Source organism: Amphiura filiformis, chromosome 18 (genome assembly GCF_039555335.1).
Source record: "Amphiura filiformis chromosome 18, Afil_fr2py, whole genome shotgun sequence".
Taxonomy (NCBI): domain Eukaryota; kingdom Metazoa; phylum Echinodermata; class Ophiuroidea; order Amphilepidida; family Amphiuridae; genus Amphiura; species Amphiura filiformis.
The window spans coordinates 33,477,323-33,493,510 of record NC_092645.1 but is presented as its reverse complement, the minus strand read 5'-3'; the positions used below and the strand labels follow the sequence as shown (position 1 = coordinate 33,493,510).

At 36.2% G+C, this 16,188-nt stretch overlaps 1 protein-coding gene across 1 annotated transcript in view; it reads right to left on the bottom strand.

Moving 5' to 3' along the window:
* LOC140140136 (monocarboxylate transporter 7-like) overlaps window positions 1–15,686 on the bottom strand; it is a 134,614-nt gene extending 118,928 nt beyond the window's left edge. Inside the window, exon 1 of the mRNA XM_072161978.1 lies at window positions 14,997–15,686. The gene's annotated coding sequence lies outside the window, so the exon portion shown is untranslated. The remainder of the gene's footprint in view (window positions 1–14,996) is intronic.
* Between the last annotated feature and the right edge of the window lie 502 nt (window positions 15,687–16,188).

Below are 16,188 nucleotides of genomic sequence, written 5' to 3'. Positions count from 1 at the left end.
CCTGCCCAAAAGTGTCTCCTTTTGACATGACACGTCACATTTACATTGAGAGATCTGATGTTACAAGTAAACATATCATTTTTGTGAATAATAAGGTTATCACGATTGTCGCTATGTTAATTGTAGTCCATGATGTGATTTGTTGTCTGCATATGATGGACACGAAATGGTCCAAAAAATCCCAATTTTATGTTTAACTTGATATATCTTTCTTTGAACTGCAGACAGCAAAAGAATTCAGGTGTCACACCCCGTCAGTCCGAAACCCCGTCAGTCCGAACCACCGCTAGTCCGCATTTTAAGCTTACCTAACGCTAACCCTTACCCTAAAACTAACCCTAAACCTAATGCTAACCCTAAACAAAACCCTAAACACAACCCTAACTCAAGAATAACCCTTAAAATCGGACTAGCGGTGGTTCGGACTGACGAGGAGACCCCAGTTATAGTCACCCCTGTACATGTACATCCTAAAAAATATATATGTAAAACCAGCAGCAGCCAATACCTGTACCCTTCAGCTCTAATTTAAGATATAATTTGTTGAAATCGGTTTAGAATTTAAGACACGGTGATCGAAAACACCGGACAGGAACGAAATCAAATGCTTTAAAGTGTTCTAATATCAATCATTTTGTTAATGGAAAGCATGCGTTAATTCTCTTGCTCGAGAACGATTTTGTACAAATCAAAAGAGCATCCAATGGACCAATCTGTAGCATTTAAATTGGCATCTTCCTTGAGATATTGGATCACCGTGTTTTTATTTCTTTACCAATATCAATGTATGAGGTCTTGAACTGCATCATTGCACAGGTATCAACCATCAACATAATCATAGTGGCTGAACAGCAACGAGCTGAAATGTTTTGGCTTTATTTTTCTCACATTTCTAGTGCGGATTTTTCTGTCAAGGCAATGTCTGCATTGATAGTGGTACAATTATTCTTGGATTTATATACTAATCCCCTAAGTTCCAATGGATAGGTAGCTATGGGTCGCCTTTATCCAGTATTACCAAATAAGTTCTCATAAAGCGTTTTCCATGTTATTTTCGAAGGGGTTATTCCGAATTGAGAAAAGTCAGAATAACGCCCCTGATACGGTTAGGGCACTTTCCATATGAAGTAATAATGTAAGCACACCCTCCCAAAACAAAACAAGTACAAAACATAGACTAACATTATTGATTTATGACTTAAAAATTGTACAAAATGCGATTTTCACTGTATATTGACTGAATATGAAACAAAATCACTAATCTAATCTAAATATTAACTCTTTCCACGCGGGTGTCGACTGCAGACGACAAGTTTCCAAAAATTTTTTAAAAACTCAAAAATTTCAGAATTGTAAATTTTCATGACCATATTTGGAATCAGCATGAAAAATGCATTAAAATGAGTACAAACAAGCCTTGTATTGGTTCAGTGGTTCTTAAGATAGCTCTTGATATTTTGACAAAATATCTCAAAACTTTTTATGTTGAAGTTTACGGCTAGCATGCAGAGGTACAGTCGAATATTTTAACTGCTAAACGTAGCGCAAGGAATGGTCCTTGATTATCCATAGTCATATTAGTTTATTTGGGCGTTAGTGCACCGAGAAATCTATTAGGAAGTCAGTTGGAACATCATTCCCTATTAAGGTTACACGAAGAAACGTATAAAAAAACGTATAAAAGACGTATAAAGTTGTTCTCTAAAACCGCGTTTTCTCAGCAATCAAATATCGCAGTGAGTCAAATGTTGGTGCATGGATGTATCTTTACATTATTTTTGTGTGTTTATAAAAAAATTTAGAATCCGTTTGAAAATCCTTCGTTTAAATCATTTTTACGCACCATCTTCACAAGATCAAAAACACGTTCCAAGCAGTTTTTTTCAAATGTTCGCTCCGTATAAAACCACGCCGAGTGATTGTTTTCTCTTTTTTTGTATTGTACTACAAATCGATTAAAGAAATAATGTTGCCATGGGGAAGAACCAAATACAGTACCGATTAAATTTAAAAAGCCCGTTTTTGGGGAACATTTTCGAGAATCTTAAAAAAAAAAAAACTGTTTTGTGAAATTATCGATATCTTGATAACGGGGCGTTAATTTAGACATCTGAATACCTACATTATTTCTCAACATTCTGCCAATTGCTATCCCATTTGATTTTCACTCCAAATTGAAGCTAGTATTACAAAAAACGAGGTTTTTCCTCCATCACTTCGTTCAAAATTTCAGCGCCGACATGCGTGTTTATTCTAAGAGCCATTGTGCGGACGCGATTGTAATCATTAAGTAATTGCATCAATAGTTACATATCCGCTTCGAGAACAAGAAATTTCGTAAGCTGATGTATGGTCGAGTGGATAGGGCGTTGGACTGGGAATCTGTTATGAACAATTTTTGTGGGTTCGAGTCCCCGTGTGGCTGAATTTTCTTTCCTTTTTTTCTCTTTTCTCATTTTTACTTTCTTTCTTTCCTCTTTTCTTTCTCTTTTCTTTTTTTCATTTTTTTAAATTTCTTTCTCTCTTTCTTCCTTTCTTTGTCGTTCTTTTTCTTTCTCTCTCTCTCTCTTTCTTTCTCTTTTTCACTATTTATTTATTCTTTCTTGCTCCTTTCTTTTTAGTTTTATTTGATTGATTCGCTGACTGCAGTGAATCGTGATTGATTGTTTTTCACTTTATATAATTCAGAAATTTGTAGGCCTGCTAAGTCTGTCTTTTTGAATATTCTTCCCAAATTCGATTTGCAAATAATTGCTTTTTGATACTGTTGTTGATGTTATATTTAAAATTTATAAAATCCTTATGAAAATTGCCGAAAACGGCTTGTGCCCCTCCCTCGGCATCCGACCCGGCATGCCGCCCCTCATGACACCCCCGCCCGCCCCGACTCACGAGCTCCGGGCACGAGCTAAGCCAAGTTTCATGTCTTGACCGTGGATCAATATTCTATTGTAAAGTAGGCCTGCGTCCCAGTACGCTTGTTCATTTTCTGCATGGCTGTTTCTGTTATGAACTTACGCCCCTCTGAAATCAAGCGCATGAAAAACTCTCGGCTAACCTTAAGAGGAGGGATTGTCTAAAAACACAACATAATATTCCACGGTATACAGCAAGATATGTTCAATTTATGACCTATCTAGGCAGCCTATTTAGTTACGCTTCCAAAGACCCATTAATACATTAAGTTCATCCATTTGTACAACTTTGTTTTCGATAAACATCGACATTCCTGTGTACCGCTTTGTGTGTGCATTGTAATGAATAAATCTCATTGAAAGCAGTAGATATATAGATTATATACTGCGCCAATAAAGTATCCTTACACTTGGAAAAATAATCTCAATTTTAAAACTGAACAATATTGGGGAATGTTAATAGATATTATATAATCCTGCACATTATGACACCACATTGAATCCAATGTGACCTCAAGAAGTAAAGTTACAAGCAATTGAATAGACGAAGGTCCAGTTTTAAAAGTGACAAACTGGCCTATTCAAGGTGCAAAAAAGATTCCAACAAGTGAAACAAAGAGACAACACAGTTTCTTCAATGAAGCATTATTTAAAGCAGTTTTTATTTAAGTTTTGCTTCTCTGTACTTTTCATAACTTTCATTTTATTTTTCAGTTCTTTTGTTTCAGTTTTCTTTTGTTCCTTTTGTTTTAAATTAAAGCCAAACGCATAAATTAGCCATTCACTACTCTCAAAACAGATGTCTAGTCTGTGGAGTTTTGAATAGGCCAGTTTGTCACCGGACCTTCGTCTAATCAAATGCTTGTAACTTTGCTTCTTGAAGTCACATTGGATTCATTGTGGTGTCATAATGTGCAGGATTAGACAGTGCATCTATTAAAATAACATTTACCCCGATATTGTTCAGTTTGGAAATTGTGATTATATTTCCAAGTGTAAGGATACTTTATTGGCGCAGTATACTTATAAGGCCTTTATACGCATCAACGCCATTGTTTCTGATTGATGATCATGATAAAAACAATGGCTCTCCTGAAAATTTAATTAGACATTTCATAAGACATTATACAGTAGAGACACAGAATACGTAATAGGCAGTGTTTTTGAAGAAGTTCAAAGCAGATAATACACATTTCAACCGAAATATCTCAATTTTGCCCAATGATTTTGATATGTAAGTTAAAGGGGCATTTCGTGATCCACAGCCTCATCCCCCCACTATTCCCAAAAAAAGTTAAGATTTTTACACCACTGGCTACATAATGTTTATGTACCAAATATTTCTTGCAGATTAATTCGTTTAGCAAAAATATCGCCAAATTTGAATTTCGTTCTGGTGCACCAGAACGAAATTACAACACATTGTCTATGGAGCAGTGTAATACACATAATCATGCATAACTCGCGAACGCAAAATCGGAATCAACTGAAATTTTGGGAATAGGTTTTTTTGTGGATATCTAATGAAAAATGACATAAATAGAGGATGCTAGGATCACGAAATACTCCTTTAAGTTAATGTTGAGGAAAGGTACATTTACATTAGAAAAATATCCGAGCATTACAATTTATGAAAAACCAAATGCGTGTATTAATATATAGGCGGAAATTGCAAATTGGGTAGCGTTTACCAAAGGGTGGCGACAATTTATTTTCTTAATACACATCACAGATTTAAAAAAAAATTAAATTAATCAATATTTATGTTAGTCATGCATGCAATACAGCTATTGAAAAAACTTCAAATTGATAAAAATTGGTGCAAAAATATACACGGTCGTTGCTAATGAAATAAGAGGAGTTCAATGTTACTATGTTTGCGCCCGTGTTGACGTTTGTAGGGGTAGTTATTTCAACATAACTTGGGGTTAAATAACAGGTAATTGTTGTACCGAACACCTGTGCTCTCTTGTCGAAATTACTGAATATTTGTGATTTGTCTGAAATCATTAATCTAATCTAAATATTAAGTAAAACATTACCGTGACGAATATAATACCGTATTTCTTTAAGAACAAAAATCAATATCACCAAAACCCATATCCTTGATTGTCTACTCTAATTGTGGTAAACTCTGTCCACGCGGGTGTCGACTGCAGACGACAAGTTTCAAACATTTTTTTAAAAATTCAAAAATTTCATAATTGTAAATTTTCACGACTATATTTGGAATCAGCATGAAAAATGCATTAAAATGAGTACAAACAAGGCTAGTATTGGTACAGTGGTTCTTAAGATAGCTCTTGATATTTTGAGAAAACATCTCAAAACTTGGACTTTTTATGTTGAAGTCTATGGTTAGCACGAATTTTTTAGCCGCTAAAATGAGCGCAAGGAAAGGTCCTTGATTGGGAAAATCTGTTAAGTAAGGGAGTTGGAACAAACCTCCACTGGGCCAAACTTGACAACAGTGTTGACCACTGAGTTTTGTTCCCCAGTCAAAATAAAATGTAATAAAATTAATAAAATAATAAGACGAGGGAATGTCCAAACTTGAAACGAAGCACAACATACAGTTTGTCCACTCTGAAGTACAAAGTGACAACGCAAGCGTATACAGCGCGTTAACAGTGCGCAGTTATGCGTCTCTGCTGCATGTATGCGTGCCTTCAAAGTCGGCACAATGTGTGCGTCCGCGTCGCTACTTTGTACTTCAGAGTAGACTGACTGTAATTTAATGGTAGGCCCCCTACATTGCAAAATATGTTCAATTTATGAAGTATTTAGCTGCCCATTTAGTAGACTGGCCCCCAGTCTCGGTTCGGTTCCATCTCTGGATAATGTAACAATAAATAATTACGTAATGCCCTATGAAAAAAAATGCCACCCCCCCCCTTATTTTCTTCAATGCCAAAACCCATTCCTCTTCATCCACAAATCGACGCCACTAATTACACCCACCACAGTCAACCATGCAGCAATATAGAAATATACTCGTATTATAAGTGAACGCGAAAGTCCATTGAGCGCTGATTCCGAGACTGGTCCAATCTGTTAGAGATCTCACTTCCAAATATTCGTTCAACGAAGCACGGTGATTCCGATGTCAATTACGAAAGCCCCGCCCCAGTTTCAATTCAAATATGGTAGCACAAAGCTATGCCGCGGGATGTGACGCAAGATCGGATGGGACACTTGTCAACAACTGAGAGGTATTGAGCTCAAGTGGCACGCGTCTGATAGACCCATGGTACTCGCAATAATAAAAGGCAACCACTCGACTCGGACTTAGGCCTATTGTCCATATTGCGTATATTATCGCGTGCGGTTTGCAAATGTTTGCACATTATTTAGCTAGGGAAGCCTTTTCAAATATCCCCGCGCTGCCAAGCTGCGTTGATTGGTCGGATACAATATCGTTGTTTAGTCGCTTACACAAACGTTAATGTAGTGAAAACATGGACGTGGTATATAGAAAGATTGCGTGACTCCAAATCCGTAAAAGTGAACTCCCAGCATTTTGTGGGAACTGGAAGTCAAATTGCTTACAGACTGGGAGGGTCCATGTATTGGGTTGATTTTTAATGCTATGTAATCTACATTACCAGTCGTTCTCCATGGACCCGAGGGAGGGTCTACCCATTTAGTAGACTGGCCCCCAGTCTCGGTTCGGTTCCATCTCTGGATAATGTAACAATAAATAATTACGTAATGCCCTATGAAAAAAAATGCCACCCCCCCTTATTTTCTTCAATGCCAAAACCCATTCCTCTTCATCCACAAATCGACGCCACTAATTACACCCACCACAGTCAACCATGCAGCAATATAGAAATATACTCGTATTATAAGTGAACGCGAAAGTCCATTGAGCGCTGATTCCGAGACTGGTCCAATCTGTTAGAGATCTCACTTCCAAATATTCGTTCAACGAAGCACGGTGATTCCGATGTCAATTACGAAAGCCCCGCCCCAGTTTCAATTCAAATATGGTAGCACAAAGCTATGCCGCGGGATGTGACGCAAGATCGGATGGGACACTTGTCAACAACTGAGAGGTATTGAGCTCAAGTGGCACGCGTCTGATAGACCCATGGTACTCGCAATAATAAAAGGCAACCACTCGACTCGGACTTAGGCCTATTGTCCATATTGCGTATATTATCGCGTGCGGTTTGCAAATGTTTGCACATTATTTAGCTAGGGAAGCCTTTTCAAATATCCCCGCGCTGCCAAGCTGCGTTGATTGGTCGGATACAATATCGTTGTTTAGTCGCTTACACAAACGTTAATGTAGTGAAAACATGGACGTGGTATATAGAAAGATTGCGTGACTCCAAATCCGTAAAAGTGAACTCCCAGCATTTTGTGGGAACTGGAAGTCAAATTGCTTACAGACTGGGAGGGTCCATGTATTGGGTTGATTTTTAATGCTATGTAATCTACATTACCAGTCGTTCTCCATGGACCCGAGGGAGGGTCTACCCATTTAGTTACGTGCCCAAAGACCCATTAATACATTTTAAAGTTCATCCATTTGTATATACAACTTTATTTTCGATAAACATCGACGTTCCTGTGTACCGCTTTGTGTATGTTAATGAACATGTCTCGTTTGAAATCCAGTAGATAGATTATACTTATAAAGCCTTTATACGCATCAACGCCATTGTTTCTGATTGATGACCATGCTGCACGCAAGTAATGCGAAAATTTGTAAAAAAAAACCACGTTATTCAGTCGAGCGCTAGATATGGCACATGAAAATGTGCAGACTATGCAGATTGATTTCATGTTGCTAGCGGACTCGTGGGAGCTCAGTGTGTGTGAGTGAGCCTTACTCCTTGGTCACCCCTTTCAGGTAACCCAATTTGAAATTCACACTCCTTCTGTGGAAGATTATGTCTTCCATAAGGGGGTGTATGAATTTTAATTGGAATAACTCAATCAAGTTTCAGCCTATAAAATCACCTGTCCGTTTATCCAAATCGCGGATTCGCGGTGTTAAGAAATGTTATATAAGTACAGAGGTTTTGTCCGTAGTTAACACTGGTTAACGTTTTGTAGTTCTTGTTTTATTTGTCAAAATGGAGGGAAGTACGTTTGACCATAACTCAAGAAACATATGCCTATTGTAGCTTATTGTAAATAAGGGTGGGTGTAATAAAGTCCTAACCCTCACCCTTTTTTTCGGTGCACTTGTTACTGGTTTCGAATCAATTGCAGTTAAAACATTTAGATTGGACAACTACTTAAAACATTTAGATTGGACAACTACTTTTAATTAGTTGTCAATCTAAATGTTTTAACTGCAATTGATTCGAAACCAGTAACAAGTGCACCGAAAAAAAGGGTGAGGGTTAGGACTTTATTACACCCACCCTTATTTACAATGGATTAAAATCCATTTTTATAAAAAGTAATCATTATATTGAACTTATTAAAATAATGTGTAATTTTTGCACCAATATGAACTTATTGGCATGATTACAGCTGTATTATGTTTCCTATTTTTCTTCAAAAAAGAAATGTGGGTTAGCACTATATTGTCACCGACTTTAAACCTGGGGTTTATGAGCAAAAATTTTGATCTGGAATCATTGAGAACGTGTTTCTTACATCAACAACGACTAGATTCGATATTTTTTCCAAAGAAATATCCATCTCATAAGTAGTTCTATAAACTAGTGTGGAATTCTTGGGGACAAAAAGTCCTAGCCGGTAAGTGATCGGTTTGTGTGTAAAAATTGTACGAATGATTTCTACAAAACAGTTAGTCTGTTGAAGAACTCTTATACTCTATGCTTGTATACTTTACTTATGGAAATTCTCATGTACTTGATCAAAAACAACTTATCGCGAAACCAGTAACATGTGTTTTAGGTGGGTTCGGACTTTATTACACCCACCCCTTCGTATTATTAAATGCAATGGAATTCTTCGTATTTGTACCTGTGATATGCATCATACTACTATCTTACTTCCAACATGACTTTGTTTAGAATTGTATGTGTATATTCGTTCAAATGAGCCACAGGCAAACCCAAGTAATATAGGCCAAAACTCTCCATCAAAAGATACCATTTCTGTAGGTTACTTCGACACAATGGTATTGTATGGCCTGACAAGACTACACGGTGATTTCAAACTACGGTAGTAGCCACAAAAAGGCTTCCATTAAAAGACCTTTAATGCATTAAGTTCATGTATTAACAACACTATTTTAGATAAACATCGGCATTTGTGTGCACCGTATTGTGTGTGCATTTTAATGAACAAGTCTGTTGAAATGCAGTAAATAGATTCCGCTTTGGGGTAATTCTGCTTGTATACACATCACCGCCATTGTTTCTGATGGATGGATGACCAGTATCCTTAAAAGAACAAAAATTGGTTTAGGGCGTCCCACAATGCACTGCACAATGAAAGGGAACAAACCCTGACATTATTATGAGAAAATGAACAAGTATGTCCGGAGTTTTTACTCTGGTTAATCTGCCTATGCATGTTGTGTTTCTACTAGTTTGTAATATTCAAAATTCAAAATTTAATTTAATTTAAATATTTGAATGTTTTTATGTTCCAGTGTAAATGCATACTAAGTAAGCCTCTTCCCTTGTTTGTATGATTATATGAAGCTGGCTGGTAAGCATCATTAATTGATACACTGGTGTGCTATGTGTTGTTTGTACTGTTTACCCTGACTGCTCTTAATTATTAGTACCAGACATGAGTCCTGTTTATCACGGACAGTCTGCGTAGCTCATTGGTTAGAGCGCTCGCCCCGCAATCAAGAGGTTGAGGGTTCATGTCCCCGCACAGGCAGGTATGTCCGAAGTTTTTACTCTGCTTTATCTGCCTATGTATGTTGTATTTGCACTTGTAATTTCATGTTTAATTATGCTAAAGTTGTTTTCTTTAAACTTCCGTGGTCCGGGTACGCGCTGGTGAATTGCGATCGCGTAGAAGTGACAAGGTCGCCTACTACGCGCCGCGCCGAAGACCAATGGGTCAGCCGGCTTGTTGTCAAGTGCATTGATCAGCCAATCAGTGTGAATGTTTATTGCTTTTGTGTTTACGCTCGTGTACGCGATACGCACAGGCACGACCACGGAAGTTTAAAGAAAACAACTTTAGTGTGCGATGCGTGATTCTTCTTTCCCATGTATATTGATATATTAAGAAAAACGATTAAGCATCAATTATTTAATCTCGTGCGCTAGTTTGTAATGTTTGAATGTTTCTATGTTCCAGTGTATGATGCGAAGGCCACTTCCCTTGTTTGAACAAATATGCTTAGTTTGTTTTGTTCATGGACATCAAATTAAAGTGGTTTGATTTATAAAGGGTTTCAAATTAACGGGTTATTTTGGTAGATACCAGCTACCTGAAACCATTTTACAAGACACTCACTTCCGGAAAAAAATCTCACTTATGCCCTTTTGTCGTAGGGCATAATTTATATCTAAAAGGTATAGCTGTTGATATACGTAATTTGGCTAAAAAATTAGCCAAATTGAAAAAAGATGACACACCAATGTTAAAAGTATTACCTCGGTTAATTGTCAATATATTCCTTCCTTTTAAAAGGCAGTTTCTGTTATCAGAAGGATTACTAGACTAAAAAAACCAAGACCGGTAGTAATCTTTCTAAGCACATGCCATCAGAATTCTCTTTGCTATAATACTTATATACCTTTAAACAAGAGAGGTGGAAATGAGAGTATAAAGTGACCAGTAGATACCAGTAGTAGTCCTATTCATTCGTGGTACGTATAGGTATGGGCCAGGAGAAAGTTAGCCCATATTTGCAAGACTACCCATGCCTTCAAGATCAAATAAACCCTTACTCTTTCTCTTACTGCTGTCCGATATTTCCCTGGGAAATGAGGTTTTCCAATTGGGAACTTTAAGAATTATTTGGGTATATAATAATATGAGGGAGTCGAAATAAAGAGAAAATGCGATCGAACAATGAAAGCAGAATTACAAAGCAATGAAGATACAGAATCCGGATGAAAAAAAACAGAAAAAATAACCAGACGAAGAGCAGCATAGTATCTTTTAATTTACCATTACGTAAAAGATATTAATGTTCTGCTAAATTCTAATATCTAAAGATAATGTAAACAAAAAATAACACTTAGATTAGGCAACTGTAAAGAATATATATATATAAATAACTTACATGCATGTTTCATATCGATAGTTCCACCATAATCTAAATAGCCAAATATGCGTGATAAAATTATATTTGCTGCATGGTTCGCTCCATTTTTACAAGTATTTTCTTGCTCTCACAATTTTATGTTAAATTATGAAGAGTGACATAAAATTATAAGTGTGGCCGTAAAATTAATTTTGTTATATTCCTTTTGTGGTTATTTACAACGACCTAGGATGTAGGGTGGTGAGCGACGAAGAAGGATAAATTCAATTTAGAAAATGACACGTTCAACCGAGCGCATTGTATGCCCAACAATACGCACGTATTATTATATATGTTGACAATTTTTTATCGGGAATACAATAAACAATATTGGTAAAGTAAAATTTAAGGATGTCTTTTTATATATCTTCAAAGTCAGGTCTAGCAGATTTGGATGTGTATTGAAACGCCATGGTCCGTGGTTTAAAAAATAATATTCAAAACGGTTAGCAATAACTTAATTCCCTATGCGTCTTTATATCATTATTAACGTTTATTTTGGCAGAATTTTATAAATAATTGATGAGTTATATAATCTATAATGCGTAATAAATGAATATTCCAAAGGCAAAATGTCCTCATATATTAATAACCTGGACGGTAGTACCGCCAACTATAAAGAATATGCACACAATTCCACAAATCGTGCATACACACCCCACCACCACACCCCCGTCCATAATGCGTGCAAACACCCCATCCCTACATACCTTCGCTTACACACGCGTAAGACCACCATACATACCCACATGCACCCCATATAATATAATAATAATATAGGTTACCATTTCGGTCAAAGGTAACTATGTTATTCTTGGGCAAAAATAAGTATTGCAACTAGCAGGAAGGTTTTCTAGTTTTTAAGCAGTGAAATGAAAAAACAAACAAACAAAACAACAACAACAAAAACAACAACAACAACAAAAAACCACTTACTAAAAACCCACAAAATCACTAAAAACGATCGTACCTCATGTCTTTATAAAGTGGCAACCGAAGTAATGTTTTACCATTTTCAGTAAAACCATTAACTACAACGAAACCGGTTACCGGTTCTTGAAGACACGCTAACACACCCCACACCCCCAACATGATACACCCCCACACACCCCACACACATTCCACCCCCATACCACCTCACACGCTCACATACATTCCTATGTTTTTGGACGCTATTTATATCATCAACGACATACCAGCAAACCTAATTGTACAACACCAACCCGGTGTTTTATTCCCATTTTTAGCCATTAAGTTAAATCAATTAAGACACGTTCTTTGTTAAGACAGAGTCATATAATTGAATAGAGAAAAGTGCCTCACTCTCACTGTACAGATGCTGCTGCATCATGTACACAATATCTGTACATTATTTAGTAAGTATTTGTATCGAAATAATATAAAAATGGTATAAAATAACGATTTACCTATAAATAACCTGGTACCGTAACGCTATACTAGCAGTGGCGGCACCAGGATTTGTTTTCGGGGGGGGGGGGTGGTGGGGGAGGCATGGGGTAAAAGTGATTTTTAGGGGGGCAAAATCGAAAATATTTAGGGTTTTGCCTCAAAAGGGGGTGGGGTGTGTGTGTGGCGGGGGAAATGGGGGGGGGGTAGAAAGATATTGGGGGGGGGAATTCCCTCCTTGCCCCACCTCCGTAGCGCCACCACTGTATACTAAATTCTACGTAGTCTATATAACGGACATAAAAAGCGAAATATAATCAAACAGTCTTGAAATTTTGATACAAACTTGCTTTGCGCCTAAGATTAAAGGAGGTATATAGCAATTCTTATATTAATTTAAAACAATGATAAAGACACGGAAAAGTATGGTGACATTTATTTAAACTAACAAAATAACGAACAAAAATGTAACCAAAGTAAAATAAAAGACAATGAAGATATTTTAGACCACAACATCTTGATTGTGTAAGCGAAATTCAAGGTCAAATGAAAAACATAATCATTTTACTTACAAAAAAACGAACATGAACGGCAGTTACATTGTTCAGATGTATACATTATTCAGACCTCTCTATGTTTTACCTCCCTTTCAATTATTTTTTAAAACATTCTACATTCTATCATACCTAAAGATGCGTTGTAATCATTCCTCTATAACAGGCATCAATATTTCATTATGATTTAATATAGAAAATGGCGCCTGAATAAAAGCGCGGTAAAATATGGCGGGAAAGCCAGGTATCAATCAGAGTTTATTCCTCTTGATGTTCTCTAGATGATCAATGATACAAAGTTAAAGCTCTCCATGCGGGTGTCGACTACAGGCGACAAGTTTCAAATATTTTTTAAAAAATCAAAAATTTCAGAATTGTAAATTGTCATGACCATATTTGGAATCAGCATGAAAAATGCATTAAAATGAGTACAAACAAGCCTGGTATTGGTGAAATGGTTCTGAAGGTAGCTCGTGATATTTTGAGAAAAGATCTCCAAACTTGGGACTTTTTATGTTAAAGCCTATGGCTAGCATGCAGAACATTAACTTATTGTCATGTTTGTATTGATGTGAGGATCAACTTCCTGAAAGAGTAAAGTTATGATCTGTTAAGGGAGATTTGTTTGTCAATTTACAATAAGAATATATATGTTTTGGAATGCACATTTTTAAAAAACAAAGAGGTACTTCACCGTACTTGACATTAAAATGTTAGGAAGTAATTTGCCTACCAATATCTGTAAAGCTGACATAATATTGTAAAATACAGTAACTGTTGGGACAATCGTGGTATAATTCTGTTAAACTGGAGCAAAATTCTTTAGTTTTTGGAAAATAACCTATGTTACCACCAAATTTAACAGTGTTGTGTAAGCATGAGAATAAAGATACGTTAAAATACAGGTATACAGGTTGACAATGTCATACATTTCAACGAAAAAAATAAGTTTTAAATCGTAGTACTGACAAGTTGACACTGGGATTGAGAATGTTCAGAGGTTAAGAACATTTAACTTAAGAAATATTGCAGTATATGGCTGTCTTTTTTTAGAAATATTAAATGTTGTCATTTTCGAGTCGTATTAAAGAATTGTATTCCGAGCTCTACGGTTAGGTGTCACTGAATCGTTGCCTTTTTACAACTTGAAATAAACCAAGATGACGACAAAAATGTCGTAAGAGACCCTTTACTAAAAACAATCTCTGAGCAAAAACATTATTTTCTTGATTTTGCATGAGAAACGTGACGAATGAAATAGAAAATAGCCATAGCCTTTCAAAAGTTTCTTAGACAAGTTTAGCTTAGGTGTGATTTACAAATTCACTTTTCAGATTACACCGTAACAGATACTCGGTCAAATCGCTACATTCGACATCTGAGTTAGAACTAAAAATGGCAGCAGCTGAAACAAGCATGCCAAAATGGTTTTAAAATCTTTAAGCAACAGGCGAAAAGTTAAATACCAAATATATTAGAAAGATTATAAATTAGACGAGACAAACTTGTATCCACATTTTTGACCATCCTAACTATGAGTAGTGTATTGTTTCACTTACCATACTTCCATTTTCTTAAAATTTTTGTTTAAAATACCTATAATAGTGTAAACATTTTTTTGGTTTCATCAATCTTTAACTGTCTCAATTTTTAATCTTTTGTTTATATTTTAATTTTATATGTATCATAAGTCTCATTAGCAATAGCCCGGAGAAACATTTTCTTTAAAGTTTTCTTTAAAATACCCGTTATAATAGTGTAAACATTTTTTTGGTTCATCAGTCTTGAACGGTCTCAATTTTTAATCTATTGTTTATAATATTATTTTATATGCATCATAAGTCTCATTAACAATATGCCCTAAGAAACAGAGATCAGAATGATCAAAATAATTCAGATACCGAAACTTACCCGTTCTAAAGCTGTTTAACTTCTAAATAATCCAACGAAAATTCCTTTCATTCCTGTAACCAGTACTTGGGAAACAATTAGTACATGACAACTCCTGTTCATCTGTAGATCTTTTGCAATAATTAAGACTCCACTGTTCTTCTCGAATCAACACCATACAAAAAATACCAAAAAAACTACGCCAACTCTCTCGATAATCTCTTTCCCCGTAAAGCACTACTTCCAATGCAAAGCCGACATTCCTTTACTGCGCTAACCAACAATATAATACCACTCAACGAGTCTATGTCTACACGAAGACAGATGTACTGCTCTATGAGATGTGATAAGTAAAAAAAAATCGTTCTCTGACTCCGTCAGTCGCGGTATCTACCTTCACTTTCCACTAATGTTACAGGCATGACTTGATGGCAACTGCCGGAAGCAAAGCGGAGGATGGTGAAATTGTTCCTTCACTGTCCTAGACTTAAAAGTTGTGGGTTTATGAGTCAATCGAGATGAAGAAAAAAAGCGCGCGCTGTCGTGATCAAATGGCCTGGCAGACGGTAATAAAGCGCGCCAAATTGCAAGATGCCCTCTATATTGGATGGAATTGTTTGACATCACAACTGTTGAATGTTTGTAGTATATAGCTCGTCTGTGAGATCGGTTGCGATACATGTATTGGATGGTTTCATTTAGACGGCAATGGTGTGATTAAAATGCCTTTATCGAGTTGAATTTCTGCGTTGTGCTGGATTGCTAGAGCATATTGTCCAAACGCACCACCCAAAGTGTGATGGTTTGTTAGGGCGTCCGCTTTTTAAAATTCCGTCAAAGTCTTCGCTTATGTCCCTAGCCATGATTGATTCATTTATTAATTATTTAATCAGTGAACCAATAAGCAGTTTCGCTCTAATTAAAATGGTTGCTGCAATATAAAATTTTAAACGACATAATGAAAAATGTGTTTATAAAAATGGATTTATCATTGTCTTTTGAAATCAATAGCGGCGAAATAATGTTGTAAAAATCAATCTTAGGTACAGTGCTATTAGGCCGTATAAAATTAATGTTTTGATTGATGAGAGGGAGGTGTTTTTCAATGTAAAATTAACATTGTTAGTAGCAATGTTAGTAGCATTTCTTTATTCAATGTAAAATTAGCATTGTTGGTCTTTTCCAACAGTGCTCGAGGAAAGGAGGTGGCCTT